Below are 16,111 nucleotides of genomic sequence, written 5' to 3'. Positions count from 1 at the left end.
AGGGCAGGGAGCCGGAGGGACCCCATAAAATAAAAAGCAAAGAAGTAGCAAGTACACATTGCATGATAAATACAGGTTGCCCCACAATGTAGGCTCTCGCGTCCATCCGGCCTCCTGGGTAGAGAAAGCCACTTTCTTAGGTGGCAGAATTCTCCTACAATTGAGCTAGTTTGAATCCCGGAGTGTTTCCTGCCTCATGGGAGCTGAAATCACACGACAGAAGCAGGCCCTCAGGAGTCTACCGATCGATAGGCTGCTCAGTGTCTACAGCAAGGTCTTCTTCTAGAACTGCGGGCCCGGGCCCGGGCAGCCTTGAAGCCGTGGGGGAGGAAGGTGGCATTGACCGTGGACGGTCTCTGTGCGTCTGAGGGATGGAGCTGCGGGCGCAGGCAGGAATGCAGATCCCTGTTCAGCCACTTAGTGGCTGGGCGTAGGACTTCATCTCCTGCAACTCAGGCTCCTGGTCCCTCAGTGGGGATCATAGTAACTAGTGAGGCTTAGTTGGGATGAGGCGCCCATGTACCAGCACCAGCATACCGTACCTGTCCTGAGTGAGCGTCTGCTACTTTTCATCCTCACGGAAGAACATCAGGCTCACATTTTCGGTTCCCAAGCTGGGGGAGCTCAGGCAGTGGGGGTCATGTCCTAGCATCATCCTCGATGTGAGCCGCGACTTTCTGCCTCCCATCCCGGACGCACAGTCCTCTAGCTGGCTGGGTTGGGGCCTTTGCACTCTGACTTCTGCTCCTTTGCCGCTCTCCTCCTCCTCCTCCCTCCCCTCTCCGCCTGTCCTCACGCGCTGGTGGAGGTCCCACTCCTCTGGGGAGCCTCCCCCAAGTCCCCCGGAAGGATTCCTAGAGCATCATGAGCACGGCTTGTCTCTTAGCCAGTGTAACACGGTGATACTAATTAGCTGCCCATGAATCCACGGCTCCTCTTAAGCCAGGGGGCACGAGGGGCTTTTTCTGGGTCTTTGCATTTTCCTCACTACCGAGCCCAGGGCCGGGCTCAAGATAGGTGCTCAGTCAACAGCGGCTAATGCACGGAGCGCTGTAAAAATAGAGAGTGGCCTGAAAACTGGCCAGAAGACCAGTGGTCGTCGGGATTATGTCTGGAATGGACCGAGCACCTTCTAGGCCCAGGGATGGGGCAGTGAACAAAACACACGAGGAACGAGAATACACGAACGGTGCTGGGACCGGCAGTTCTTCCACCGGTGGGAGTGACGGACGCGGAGGGGAAAGGTCACCGCGCTCTTGACAAGTATCAGGGTGGTTTGTACTCGAGCTACACTGGAGCTGCAGTCCCCTGAATGCCCTGTCTCGTATGGTGCCAGGTGAGCCCTGGCCTCATGAGGCCAAAATTGGGAAGCACGAGGTAGAGCAAGAACCGGAGTTCTCAAGCTCCGAATGTGGTGCGGGGCGACCAGCTACCAAATGGGCTTGTGCACACTGCCGCTGGCCCCGCTGGCTCACCCGGGGGGTGCGGGGCAGCCCCTGGCTCTGGGGGTCTTCCAGCTCCCACCAGACCTCCTGCAGCTTCTCCAGGTCCAGCTCTGCAGCGCGGGGAGCCAGCCTGTCCTGCAGGTCACCCGCGGCATCAAGGTAACGAGGGACAGAAGCGGGTTCCACTCCCCCTGCAGGTTCCGGTTGTCGTGTGAGCCTCAGCTCCCCTTCGCAGGTTCTAGTTCGTTCTTGCTGTCACCCGCATCCCACTTTCTTCTCAACTGATGTCCTGGCTGACCTCTAGTCACGCACGGACTGCACGGCCAGCCCAGTCCAGCACAGATCTAGCCCCTGCACACGCTACAGCTCCTTCCTTGGGAGACCACCCGCAGCGGTTCTGCCTCTCTGACTCAACGCCTGATCCCAGGGGCAGAGCAGATCACATTTGCAGACCCTCCTACTGGCAGGTACAGTGCTGGCCATGCTTGTTGCCTAAGGGGGTTTACGTGCACTGAGTCGGCGTGGACCCTGAAAATCCCCATCACAGAGGCGAGGGACGGGGGCGCCCAGCGCTCCCTGTCTCCCCTGGGCCGTTCAGGTCGGGGCTGGGGTTGACGCAGAGGTGGTGGGACTTACTCGTGTCCGTGACCAGCGCTGGAGGAACAACCTGATCGTCAAGGAATGGGTGCGAGAAAGATCCCAAAGGTGCTCCGGGTGGCCATGACTGGCAGGGAGAGGTGCACTGCTTTCCTTTTGGTCCAGCAGATGGTTGCCTGGCTTCCGTTAGAGACGCCCGGGAATCCCATTTCCCAGATTCAGGGGATGCATTTGCCTTCAAAGCAGCAGCAACAGCAGCTGGACCTGGTCCTCGAACGAGGATGCGCGGGCGCCTGCTGGGGCCACAAGCGTTTTCATAGGAGTCAGCCCTTGGCAGGCAGCGCTGGAGGGTGCTTTCGTGCGGGGCCAAACACGGCGCTCCCGAGCAGCAAGGCTGCGGGGATCCCAGGCAGGTCGGGATGAGGAAAGACATCCAAAATGGATGTAAAATATGCAACAACATATATATCCACGTGAGGAAAACATAGGGATGTGGAGAAAGGAAAGAAATGGAAACCATAAACCTCCCAAGACGCTGGGTTCTAGAGTGATAAAATGAAACCCCCACATCTGTCACCAGAGTGCCATAATTTTATCACCCTTCCCATGCAGTGCTGTGCTATTTTGGGTTCTGGTTTGTTGGTTTTGTTTTTTTTTTTCCCCTCTCTCACTCTGTGTGCCCAAGATGTCGACGAACACACGTGTAAGAAAATGCTTTATGTTCCCCAGCACGGATGGAGAATTTATTACAGGAAATGCCTCTCCGAGCTGCCTCCCCTGGGTCATCATGCTCTGCCCTGCAAAAAGATCTCATCTGAGAGCATAAGCCTAATTAATTTGCCCACGATGGTCTTGTGCCCGGGGAACCGAAACCCTGTTGCTCTTCACTCGGAGGATTCTTTCCCTAAGCCACAGATTCAAGCCGAATGGAAAAAACCTGCCAGCCTCCCTTCTTGCAAAGACAATGTGCCTCCCCTCCCCCGACACACACTGTGTCCACGCTTTCTCTGTCCTGCTTTGTCTAAGTTCCTTTGTAATGGGGGAGAGGGGGACAAAAAAGGCAAAACAAAACAAAAGAAAGAAACTTGGAACTCTTTTGAGGACAAGGAAGGAGAAGCCAGAGGAAGCTGGAAGCATCTGATGTTATCAGATTACGGTCTGTTCACCTAAGTGAGCTACTGAATCAAATGAACAATCGAGAGCCTGTAGAAGCCTTAAGCCATGCCACGCCTTCCCTCTTGGCCTTCCCAGCCAGGCCTCCTCTGCCTCGGGACATCTGCAACCCTCTGCCTGGGCACCTCTTCCCGCCTCGGATGATGTGGGGGCTGCAGGCTGCTCCCCGCAGGCTCTGGGAGGGGTCTCCCCTCTGCACCTGCGTCGTCCGGGCGAGTGAGCGAGGGGCCAGCCCACCTTGGGGGGCGTCAGTCTGCCTGGAGCCCTGAGGCGGGGACACCCCTGCACAGAGCACACTGGAGGCTAGGTTGTTCTGAGAGTGGTATTTGCAGCCGCGGGCCTGGCCATGAAACTTAAGGAAAGAAGCTGCCATCCATCTCCGGTAGGGAGGGCCCGGGACAGGGCAGTAGGCTGGTCACCAGCCAGCCCGAACAGCCATCTGCTGCGATCAAATCATTTCTCCTTGGAACATGGTGACACTTCACCGTAAAAAGGGAACTGAGCCATTTTGGGACATTGGCTTGGGCCCATTCCAGCTCTAGTAATAAAAAGTTCCGTTTCCCTGGGAGGGTTTATGCAGTGAGAGCAAAAGGGCTACGGCCAGGCACCCCCAACCCTCTCATTTCTCCTCCAGTCCCCAGGCAGATGCTCTCATATCCTGCCATTTATATGCTTCTCTGTGAGGGAGTCAGACCTAAATGAGCCCCACAGTCTGCTTGGAAGATTTATTTTGCAATATAAAATGCATGACCTCTTCTCCCTAAACCACCTTCAATCCTACCTCACATGACTCCCCTTGAACGCTTTACCTGGACGTTTACCATTCCTGGGCAAGCTCTGAGTTTTCTCTGTTCCTTCTAAGACCACGTCATGTCTACACGGAGATCTCCTCCAACATTTCAGTTTCCCGAACGCATCCATTCTTAAGGTTGGGCACAAATGCTACATCATCCTTGAAGCCTTGGCTGAGACCCCAGTGCTCCTGCCCCCCCCCAAGAGGGTATCTTCTTTCCTAGATTTCCCTAGAATTCCCCTATTTATGGTAGCCTATTTTAGGGGTCCCATTCATTTCTGCACCATAGTGGTTTCTAACTACATGGTACGTTGTTAAGTACATGGATTCTGGAGGCAGATTTTCTGGGTGCAAACCTGGGCTTAGGTATTTACTGTGTGACCTTGGGTAAAAGGTTTAACCTGTCTGTGCATTAGTTTCTCCATTTGTGAGATGGGGATAATAACTACCACATATGACTGTTGTACAAATTAAATGAGCAAATTTATGTTGAGTGTGTGGAACTATGACTAGCAATGCTCAGGAAAGGTGGTTGTGTTTATTACTATTATTATTATTATGGCAGGGGTCCATCCTGTCTATCTACCACATAGCGTTTTGCATATTGATGCATGTTTATTTATAAATAAGTAGATGGCCAATGGATCCATAAGACTTCCATTCCTTACAAGTTGATCCCATTTTCCTCCATTAGTTTTGAGTTACAGGGGACTTGATCAAACTGATTTAGACTTTACATGATATTATGAACACACTTCGTAAATATAATATATGAGATGATCGTTCTTTCTACCTCAGCATGCCATCTCATGCTGCCGCTGCCCAGAGGCAATACCGAGATGCTCTTGACAGCATTGTGTGGAGGTGACATAAAGCCAATCCTGGCCCTCTACGCATCCATAGTTCAAATCAAGCCTTCTAGCAATAGATGAATAATAAACAAATCAGGGCACCTGGGTGGCTCCGTTGGTTAAGCGTCCGACTCTTGATTTCGACTCAGGTCATGATCTCAGGGTCATGCGATCAAGAGAGCCCTGTATTGGGCTCCGTGCTCAGCACAGAGTCTGCTTGAGATTATCTCTCCCTCTCCCTCTGCTTCTCTCCTAGTTCATGCATGCACACTCTCTCTCTAAATAATAAAATCTTAAAAATAAAATAAACAAATCACTGCTGGCCTTGGTCTATCTGGAAGTGCCTGGCATCTCACAATATGACTTGGCCCACCATACAGACACCGGCCCAGTAAGGCCAGATGTGGGTTCTAGAAGTAGAAGTTAGTGATTCAGACACACCCCAGCTCTAGGAAGGGCCTTGGGGAAGCCATGGAATTTTTGTCATAGACCTGGTGTGAACCCTCTCATTTGGGAGGTGTCCCCACAAAAGTATTGCTGTCCATAGTCCTGTCTTAAGGATCATTTGTAAAAGGCCCGATGGTTTCGGCTAAACCTGGGTTCTGCTGGTTCTTGTCCTGCCTCTCTTTGGAATTCTAGAGCAGGTGAGAGAAAATATGGGGATGGGAAAGAATGGGGGGAAAGGAGAAAAAGAATGAGAGAGAGAGTAGGAGGGAGAGACAGAATATGAATGAAATACCAGGGAGAAGAAGGAGAGACTTCAATGTTGACATCTTTTTCCACTGTTGTTACCATGAATGAAACAACAAAGCAACCTGTCTACAATATCGATCCCCCGAGGGAGAGTGAGGACTGCTGCACCCAGGGAAGACAAGGCACACTGTGCAGCCAGTCTGCAGGGACAGAGAAGGTGCACCAGCCCGGTGACCGTGGACCATGGAAGTATCCTGGCCGCGCAGCGAGATGGAAGCATTCACAGTTCTTCTTGTCTTTCTTGATGAAAAATTTGCACTTTTTACACTGTGGCAGAGCAAATGGAACTGTGACTTACGATTCACAATTTATGTCGTTTGCCACTTCTATCATGTTTCTCGCTGGCTCGGAGCTTTATTGCGCTCAGTTTCATGGAGAGAAGCTGCAGAGGCAAGGGGAGGCACTGGGCCCACTCCATCCTTGAAGTCATGTTTACAGCAGATGTTGCTTTATTTATTTAAATTCATTCTCTGGACTAAAAAAGTCTTGGAGGAGCAGATTGGGAGTCCCGAGTTGCTTACAGATCTAGGTGGGAAAGACCAGGTGGGCTCAGGGATCTGACGGGAACAGGAAGGAGAGGATGTCTTGAATAAATGATCAGAGTCAAAATCCTGCCCAGCGATAGCTCAGACGTGATTGTAATGCGGTGTAAATTTCTGCAGTTTGTGATGTATTCAGCCTCCGTTAACAAGCACCAGAAAACACGAATCAAACCCCATGCGGGGATGACTGTCTCCAGGAGGGGAATCCAAATAGAGCCCAGAGCAGTGGCCAGCCACCCCAGGGGCTTCATTTAGTCCCTCTCAAGCTGGTAAATACAGCAGATTTCTGTTGAAAGCAAATATGATTACAATGGTTTAAATAATTTAAAGGCCAAATAAAAATCTTTGCAGAGTTGGTTGAGGTGTTAAGCACAAATGTCTCACGAGCAATTAATTTCAGTCCAGATCAAAGTGGTAAATCAGGCTGCAGGGAAGGCTCTGCACCTGCCTTGCGGCAGGGGGGGGGGGGGGGCGGGGGGGCGGTGTGCGCACGCGCACCTTCCCGGGGTTTCTGGGAAGGCGAGGCTGCTGCCACGTGACTTCCCGCCCTGCGCAGGACCGTGGAAAGGGACTTGTGTTGGGAGCTGAGCTGTGTGGCGGCCGCTCTGAATGTTCCACGCAGAACATCTGCGCAACGGAATACCATGCCACTATAAAAAAATAAGGTAAACCTGCATGAATTGATGCGGAAAGATCCCTAGGATGTACTGTCAAGGGAAAAAAGCCAGGTGCGGAGCAGGTGTATGTCATATACTACTTTCTACAGCAGTGTTTCTCAAAGTTTTCTTCATTATCACCCCCCCAAGAAACCTTTAGAGACGTTTTCCCCCTGAATGCCACCCCCATGGAATTTTAATAGCATGTATATCTGTTTCTATGCTGCATGTCTAATGTATATTTGTGATTTAACCATAAAAAGGGGAAGAATTTTTTTGCTTCCCAGAATCCATTTTCACCCCCTTGGGGGTATCACCCCCACTGAGAATGCCTATTCAATAAGAAAGTGAGAAAATAAGTATATTATGTAACACCCTCGAAGGCTACTTAAGAAACTAATAAAAAGAGTTGCCTACGAGGAAGGGAGGGAACGGGGACATGTGGGCAGAGGTATGATGAAGCTTGCCCCGTGTAGCGGCTCGTGGCTGGTTCTATTGGTAGAGCGCGCGACTCTTGGTCTTGCGGTCGTGAGTTCGAGCCCCAGCTTCGGTGGAGATGACTTAAAGAAAATAAAATTAACGTAAAAAGATTTTCCCCGTGTATTCCCTTTTCTATTATTTTGTTTCCGGACTATGCAAATATAGTGCCCATTGAAAACAATGCAATCAGAAGACATATAACTTCATTTTTTTTCTGAAGTAAAACAAAAAGACCCCGAGGACATGTGAGGAGCAGCCAAACAAAACAAACAAGCAAGCAAACCCTGCAGGCTGTTGACACTCTTCCCTAAACCAAGCAAGGGGGCCTGCTGGGACTAGAGGCCACCCTTCCTGCCACACTGCACCACCTCGGGGGGCCCTCTGCTCCTCAACAAGAGTCTTTTGTCCTCCCCGGTTTATTTTTTGGCAAGAGGAAACCAAGAGTATACTCTGCACCCTTATCAGGGCTGTTTGGGCTCGGGCTCATTTTGAAGATTGCAGCTTCTACTTGAAAAGCGTCAGGCTGTTTCCAAGCCCAGGGAAGAGCGCGCGCCAGGCTCTCCCAGACAATGGGAAATGCAGGAGGAAATCACCTGCGCCCTCTCTCCCTCCCATGGCACGCACAGGCCGTCTCGGGGAGGGAACAGGATGGGGCAACGGAGCCCTGGTGGGGAGAGGTACAAGGGCAGAGATCCTGAGCCCGGGAGGTTCCTGATCAACCAGAGCCGGAGGGAGGGGTCAACTTCCTCCAGCAGAGTGTGTTTCCTCCTCCCACAGGGAGCCCTCCCGAGGAGGAAAGGCCATGCTTAAGGTTGATTAGTAGACCAGAAATTCCATTGTGGGATTAACAAAACAAAACATCGGGCTCCCACTTCAGTGTATCAGCAACTTTAATGTGATTGTGTAATGAGGCAAGATGATAAATAAGATATGCATGATTGCACCCTCTCCTTCGCTTAAAAATATCAAGTGCTGCAGTGCCTATTTGGCATGAATGGTCTGCCTTTGAATGAGTTTTATTTTTTCAATGCTCCAAAAAGTGACCTAGGGAGGAGGGAGTTAGTACATTGGGGTCAAGTCCTGGTTGTGCCCCAAAGCCTCAGCGTCCCCATCTGTAGATTGGGTGTAATAATAGCTACTGTGTCCACAAGATGATGCTGTTGTAATGTTGTAAAGGATGAATGATTTGATACAAGAAACGTTTCCTAAGAGTAGGATACTTTCACCGTTGACATTGTTACTTCTACAAGACGGAGGGGCGGCGTCTTGCTTTGGCGGCGTCTTGCTTTTCAGACCTCAGGAGAGGACATTCAACCAGCTTGAATGGAATTGAAATGTCTCTGCGTCCTTTGTGGGAGATTCTTAGAACACACATCCCCCTTCTTTACTGTGGATTCACTTCTCAACTTCTTCCGAAGGTGGAAGCCACTTGTGAGGGTGTGGTTTGGCTTTCCAGGCTGTGTGTACAAAATGGCCCCCTCGAGGCTGGATTTTATGCCCTCTTGCCACTATTTCCCTTTGAGGCCTCAGGTTTGTCCCTGAACTTGAGTTTTTTCCTCTTTCCATCTCTAGGTGATGCTCTTTGAAATACACGCCGGGAAACACTGTGTGTCAGGAAGCCGAGCCACATTTCCTTCTGCTGGGCCTCGTGAAGGCTGGCCTCTGGGCTGTTAAGTGCCTGGCTCCTCAGCAGCATTCTCTGTCATGGTGAGTTCTAGAGACCCCGTCCATCCTACTAACCTGGGTTCCTACGGAAGAATCTGAGCTTTATATTTTTAAAATGATGTATTTATTATTTAAGATCTTTATTAACACGCGCTTGCTGTTTGTTGATCTTTTTAAAAAATCAAATCGTATACTTGCATTACAAATTAAAAATGAGGTCCTTAGAAATCTCAGTTTGACCAGATACGAAACATTTAAAAACCTCTAAAGGTGTAGTGAGAAAAATCAGGCTTTAAAGAAACAAAACAGGGGTGCCTAGGTGGCTCAGTTGGTTAAGCCTTCGGCTCGGGTCATGATCCCAGGGTCCTGGATGGAGCCCTGCATCAGGCTCCCCGCTCAGCGGGGAGTCTGCTTCTCCCTCTCCCACTGCCCCTCCTCCTGTTTGTGCTCTCTCTCTCTCTCTCTGTGTCAACTAAATGGATAAAATATTTTTTTAAAAAATCTTTAAAAAATAAAAAAACAAAACAACCAAAAAAACCCACGTTTGTCATTCCCAGTAAGAAACATCGTTAGGTAAAAATAATAGAAACCCCATCCTGCCCAGATAATGCAGGTAGTTCTGGTTATCTGGTCAGTGGGCAAAAAGGCAGCGCTGAAGGTCTTCAGCTCCACTCTTTTGTTCATTTTTTTGTTGCTGGAATTTTATATTCATTCTTGGTGGATGCCTAAATCAGGTGGCGGGAGAGATGGTAAACTGGCATTTCCTCAGCCTGCCCTGCTCAGCCTGGGAGCCACGTCTCAGCCCGTGGTCGGCTGCTTTTGTCTCTGTGCCATCTAGTGGTTTTGGGTTTTCTGGGCATCTGTGTGGGAAACTGAAGTTGTGTGGGTACCGACCTTGAGGTGGCTGCTGACCTTGGGTCTCATCTCCTTGCCTTCTTCACTGCTGTCCTCTTTAGGCTGTCTTTGGCGAGGCGAGACCGCTGTGGAATCGTGGTCGGGAACCCCGATGCATGTTCTGTCTCAAGGGTCTACCTTGCTCTCCTGCACCCTGCTTGTCGGCCCCCCACCACCCTTCTCCCCTTCTCCCCGCACAGGAGGGTTGGAAGGCCGTGGTCCACGCTCACAGGCTCCCGCAGGCAGGAAGTTGGGAGCCCGCGGGGACCTATGGTAGGGCCGGCGCTGATGGTGCTGACCTTGGGGAGCTCTCCTGATCGATCCCCGAATCTTTAACCCCACTCTCACTGCTCTGGTAGTTCGGCTGGTAATGGCGTGGAGGCCCCGGGCAAGGGGGACCATCATGATGCCTATGGTGTGCTGCTAATATTACCCCCTTGCCCTGGAGCTCCCCCGGGGCCCGCAGTATGGGCCGTCCCCGAAGCCTTTTCTCCTTCAACAAGGTCCAAGTCCAGTCTCTCCACGTGCCACACTGGAAGGTACTTCCTGGGGTTCTTCTTTATGGCAGGCTGGTGTACAAACATCTCTTCCTTGGTGTCCTTCTTGTTTATTGCAAACATATTCTGTTTCCTACAAGAAGCCATTTGACTCTTCCCCAAGCCTTCATGGCAATGACCTTGACCCAGCAGGCAGGTGCCTCAGACAAGTGAGTCCTCAGCCACTGCTCACCGGCGCTCGGGGTTGCCTTGTGGAGGGCGGGCTGGCAGCTGCTGGGTCTGGCCTGGTGACTTGTCCTTGCAGGGACGGTGACAGGGGCCGGCGACCACAGCTGCACCTCCTCCTGGGTGTGATGGTAATTAGGCTGGCGGGCGCCAGTGGGGCTGCACGGGGCTCTCTGAGCTTTCTTATCTTAAATTAAAGGGAAAAAATATGCTTATCGTAGAAAACAGTTATAAGAGAAACATAAAATGTATGCAGAAGAAAATAGGCATTGCTTGTAATCCCATTACTTAGAAATATGGAATATTAACATCTAGGTGTATAGACATCTATGTATTTATTTGTATATATGCATATGTGTGTGTCCACGTACGCCCATATATTCATATAGAAAGAGAAATCAATACAGATGAATGCATATGCATATATTTATGTGTGTGTGTATTTAGGTTTATACAGTTTGGTTTGTTTTTACTTTTATACACAAATGGCATGCACACTGTGCATACTGGTATGTGGTCTGCTTTATGCCTTTTAAAAATTTTGATAATAGGGTGCCTGGGTGGCTCAGTCCATTAAGTGTCTGCCTTCACCTCTGCTCATGATCGCCTGGTCCTGGGATCAAGCCCCATGTGAGGCTCCCTGCTCAGCGGGGAGTCTGCCTCTCCTTCTTCCTCTGCCCCTTCCCCTGGCTTGTGCCTCTCTCTCTCTCCCTCCCTCAAATAAATAAATAAAATCTTAAAAAAAATAAAAATTTTGATAATACATTGCAAACAGCCCTCCAAATTAATAAACATATTTCTTTTTTTTTTTAAGATTTATTTATTTTATTTGAGAGAGAGAAAGCAAGAGGGGGGAGGGGCAGAGGCAGAGAGAGAATCCCAAGCATACTCCCCGCTGAGTGAGGAGCTAGATTTGGGGCTCGATCCCAGGACTCTGAGATCAAGACCTCAGCTGAAATCAAGAGTCAGACGCTTAACCGACTGAGCCACCCAGGCACCCCAGCTTTTAACTTTCTGCTTTTCTCACGAAGTTGTCGTACATTTTCCTATGTTTTCCTTCTTTTGCACCATGCTTAATACTGTCCTTTGACCACTTTTTCAAAGAAGATATTTGTTACTTTCTTATTGACTTTATAAGATCCCTTTATTTATATTTACATATGTATATATATTTTTTCTTTTTTTAAGTAAGAGCATGGAGCCCAACACGGGGCTTGAACTCACGACCCTGTGATCAAGACCTGCGCTGAGGTCAAGAATCAGACACTTAACTGACTGAGCCACCCAGGTGTCCCCTAAGATCCCTTCGTTCTTAACAGATGTTACTTGCCCACCCTGGTACTTAGCATTGGCTACCCTTGCTGACATCTGTGTTCTGCATAGTCTAAGTACCGCTGATGAACTGATTTTGCTCAACTCCATTCAAAAAATGCTGAACTAAAATGCCAGTTATTTCCCCACTGTGTTACCCAAAGTGTTATCTGTGTTGTTTATGGGGTTCTGCTTCTCCACCACCACTCAAGCAGAAATGTCATTTCTCCCAGCCAACTAAAGCAAGGGCATTCCTGCCCGTAAGGCTCCAGGGAGGTTGTTCTCATTTCTCAAGTTCTAGCTCAGACATCACCTCCTCCAGGAAGTTCCCCTGATTTCTCCATCTTTCATTGCACCCCTTTTGCCCTTTCTTTAAACTCTTGGAGAACTTAATGTCTCTGTCACACATTTAGCAGTATAACTAGATATTCTTTTGTGTCCTTAGTATATATGTGCCTGTCTACATGTATACATATATATATCCCATCGACCGATGAAGGACCCAGTATTTCTAATAGTCCTTCTAAGTGTTCTTTACAGACTGGGGCAGAGACAGTCAGTTGTTACTGATTGGCTAATTCACTGATTAAGAGAGAAAGACCCTGAGCAATATTCCTGGGTTCGAAAGCAACGCTGGAATACATAAGAATATTGAAGGTCACCATCAGTGGTGGATTTTTCCCTCTGTGTTTTCTTGTGAACCATATATGGTAAACCTCAGAGCAGTACACTCAAAGAGGAGGTTCAATAAGCTCTCCTAATTGCTATCTGGTTGAGCTCCATGCTGTGTATATTTCACAGGGAATCACATGAACCCGGGTATCTCTTTGTATTTGTCTCTTTTTTTTTTTAAGATTTTATTTTTATTTATTTGACAGAGAGAGACACAGCAAGAGAGGGAACACAAGCAGGGGGAGTGGGAGAGGGAGAAGCATTTGTCTGTAATACTTGGGAGGAGCTGTAGGTACAACCCATTGCCAGAAAGCTTGCCGCTTCACCAGTTTAAGAGTACTCGTGGGGCTTAAAGGAGATTAAATAATCCACTAGCAAAAACTGACCCTTTCCCTTGCTGGTATTGACCCCCTCTAGAGTGCAAAACTGTAGCAGCTTATTATGATAATGACGCCTTTGAATCTTGGCTCTCACTTCCTGGGAAGGGGTGAGGGGAGGAAGGTCCCATCCTACCATGGGATCTAAGAGGACTGACTTTAGGGGGAGACCCCCCTGAGAGCCAGATCCGAAGCCTGATTCTGCAGCTGGGGGGCTCCGAGCAATCTTAACTCTCTCATTCGTCAGCTCGAGTCCGTACAGTGGGGAAAAGAGTCGATGTCTCCCGTACTTCCCAGAGCCATGGCAAGAGGTAGCCTGTCGTAAGAGTAATGAGGCTTCAGAACGATGTCAGTAACTTATTATTCCAGTACAGTAAATCTGTAGTGCAACTATTAGGATTATTTGCTTTCAGAGGCGCTCCAAATGCCTGAAGGCTGTGGTTCTTCCCCCTATGGCCGCATGAGGCAAAGGTGGATGCCATTCTGCTAGCGGACAAGGATGGGTCCCTTGTTCCAGACTAGAACCGGTGCTCGCGGAGGGGCCAAAATTATTGTTCGGATGGGTGGATTCCACATTCCAGAAAGAGGAAATCCCTTCTTCTTCCTAGAGCCTGTTGCTCTGGGTGGCAGCCCAGGCCCTGTGAAGATCGGGGGGCCTTGCTCCGTGGGCTTGGCCTTGGAGGGAGCCCGGGGGCTGCCCTGGGGGGTTGACAGCGTGTGTGCCCTGTGGGAGCGCTTCCCTACAGGGGAGACAGAGCAGGGTAGGCCCCTGGCTACGTTTGCCCCACTAAACACTACCATCTAAAATTTGACCCCACGATTGTAAATGGAGCATTTCACGTACAAATGCAGATTTCCTGCTTCTCTGGAAAGATCAGCCTATCCGAGGTGGCAGCACTGGACTCCCGGTGTCTCTCAGCAGCAAGCTAGTGGGCAGAGTTTGCTCTCCCTTTTGCCTCTGCCCGCACTTCACCTCTCCAGCACCTGCCAGACCCGGCAGATTCCAGGCCCGATACAAGTGGGTCCCCAGGGTCGGGAGGGCCACTGCTGCCCCAGCCCCCACGCCCCTCTTGAGACAGAGCTGGGAGCAGAGTGCACTGTGTAGAAGAGAAGGGGGACTGATGGGAAAAGTCGTTTCCTGCACATCCCCCTTCCTCCAGAGAAGCCGAGGACCGAGGCCAGGCCGCAGTGAGGGTGCTCTGAATTGCCAAGAAGAGAGGATGGAGAGGACTCAGGATTTTCTCTGTTTCGAGTGAGGGCTTCGGGAGTGGCGTGGACCCGAGGCTTTTCTTCCCAGCAGAGCTCTTCCCAAGGGGAGGAGCAGAACAACCAGGATCCTGGGGGGTGTGGGGGGGTCCCTGGGCTTTCACTGGGGCCCAGCATCCAGTGCTCCCTGCCTCTCGGGGGAGCCCCACTGGTTTTCCAGAACCTCAGTACTCCTTCTGCAGAGACCGGAGGAGAGGCAATCCCGGGCACCTTTGTGCTTCTGCGGCCCGCATCCCGCACCCCCCCTCCCCATCCCCCTGGGCTTCTGAGATTCTGAGACTCTTGTTGTCTGTCTGTTGTTGTCTGGTTTGGGTTTGGGTTTTGCACTGGAAATATTTAGCATCTAGACTCATCCTGATGTTTTCAGCCAGCCCTTGAAGCCTTCTGGATTCTGCTGTTGCCTCGTTCCTTCCTGCCTGGGTGGTTCCTGCAGCCCCTTCTGATAGATCTTGTTTACCTCTAGGGAGTATTCTTTCTTTCAAGATGGAATTATGTAGCACACTCAGCTCCTGCAAACTCTGCCATTCTTTTCCTGGGGCTAGTCAGCTGCAAATCGCAGAGAGGGTCTTGTGTCTCTCTTGCACCTTGTGTCTGCCCCGAGAAAGCCCCTGTGGGCATCCAGTTGGTATCTACTCCTGGAGGTAACGGAGGCTCTGTTTCCACCCTTTGAGAGACCTGCTTGATGAGGGAGAAGGGCCGGGAAGGATGAGGCTGAGGTGGGCAATAGAACAGTCAGGGAGAACGTGCTTCCAGCTTCTGAACATCTAAGTGCCAATTCGAGAGCCACACCCTTAGACTCTGTCTGCAGCTGATGCTCCAGGCAGGGGACACAGCTCATGGAGGTCTGGGGAGCATAGGGCCCCCCATTTTCAGAGAGGCAGAACACAGGAGATTTCTCTTCCTGGAGCAACAGTTCTAAACTGGTTTTGGATCATGGGTCTCTCAAGAAATAAGAAAGCTCCAGGCCCCATAGAATCCCATAGAGACAGATAGGGAGGGCACCAATAGGGATTCTTACTGCCGTGTGCTGTGTAGACAGGACACAGACACGTTTGAGAAGTTCACAGACTCACTGACATGCAGCCAAAAGCCTGCTGGGAGTCTGGAGCCCAAGAAAAATTTCTGGTTGGAACTTTCATTGGAAGACAGCCCAAAGCCCTGACGAGCAGCTGTCCACCCACCCGCCAAGCGGAACGCAGGGGCCATTTGGGGGATAAGGTGGAAAGAACTCCTCCCTTCCTCCCAGCAATATGCAATATTCTGGAATATCAGTATTCGAATACTGGAAATGCAAAGCAAAAGTTTGCCATTTGCCAGGCACGTGGCCCCTTCTCTGCTGGCCCTAGACCCTTGTTCTGGAGACAGGAGGCAAGGTCTGAGCCCCGGGGCTGTGGTTTTGTGCACAGCTCCTGCCAGGGAGGATCCAGCAAGGCTGGGAGGACAGGCTCCAATCCACCCGGATTTATGAATTAGAAAGTAAATCTGGCAGCACTGACTCTGAGTTTGGCCTGTGATAACAGGGGCCCCTTATGCCCTCGAAGCGGGTGTCTTTGAGCTGATTTATCATGCAGACTGTGGGGAGTCACTGGCCCCCCTCTGCTAGCAGGGAACGGAAGGCTTCCTGGCATCAGGTTGGATACATGGCTTTCCCGGTGGCAGGACACGTTCGTGGACCCAGACCAAAGCCCTCAGCAGTGTTACAAGGTGGTGGCCTTGGTTCCAAGCTATCAGCACAAGCACCTGGCCAGAGGCGTGGGGCCTGGCCCAGCCAGGGCAGACACCAGGCAAGCAGCACAAGGGGGTCTGCAGGCCTAGCCCTGGCCTTTGGGGTTACACTCCCTGAGTTACAGACCAGGGACCCAAGATCTTGTGAAGGTGGGGGAACTGGTGTTTAGGAGGCAAAGGTGTGACTTC

At 50.6% G+C, this 16,111-nt stretch overlaps 1 long non-coding RNA gene and 1 pseudogene across 1 annotated transcript in view; one reads left to right on the top strand and one right to left on the bottom strand.

Moving 5' to 3' along the window:
• LOC144381151 (uncharacterized) overlaps positions 1-16,111 on the top strand; it is a 39,292-nt gene that overhangs the window by 17,583 nt on the left and 5,598 nt on the right. Inside the window, exon 4 of the long non-coding RNA XR_013445860.1 lies at positions 8,863-8,997. This is a non-coding gene — a long non-coding RNA (uncharacterized LOC144381151). The remainder of the gene's footprint in view (positions 1-8,862; positions 8,998-16,111) is intronic.
• On the bottom strand, positions 9,686-10,469 carry LOC118524598 (Y-box-binding protein 1 pseudogene; annotated as a pseudogene).

The sequence above is a fragment of the Halichoerus grypus genome, chromosome 2, assembly GCF_964656455.1.
Source record: "Halichoerus grypus chromosome 2, mHalGry1.hap1.1, whole genome shotgun sequence".
NCBI lineage: Eukaryota > Metazoa > Chordata > Mammalia > Carnivora > Phocidae > Halichoerus > Halichoerus grypus.
This window is presented reverse-complemented; position numbering and strand designations above follow the sequence as displayed.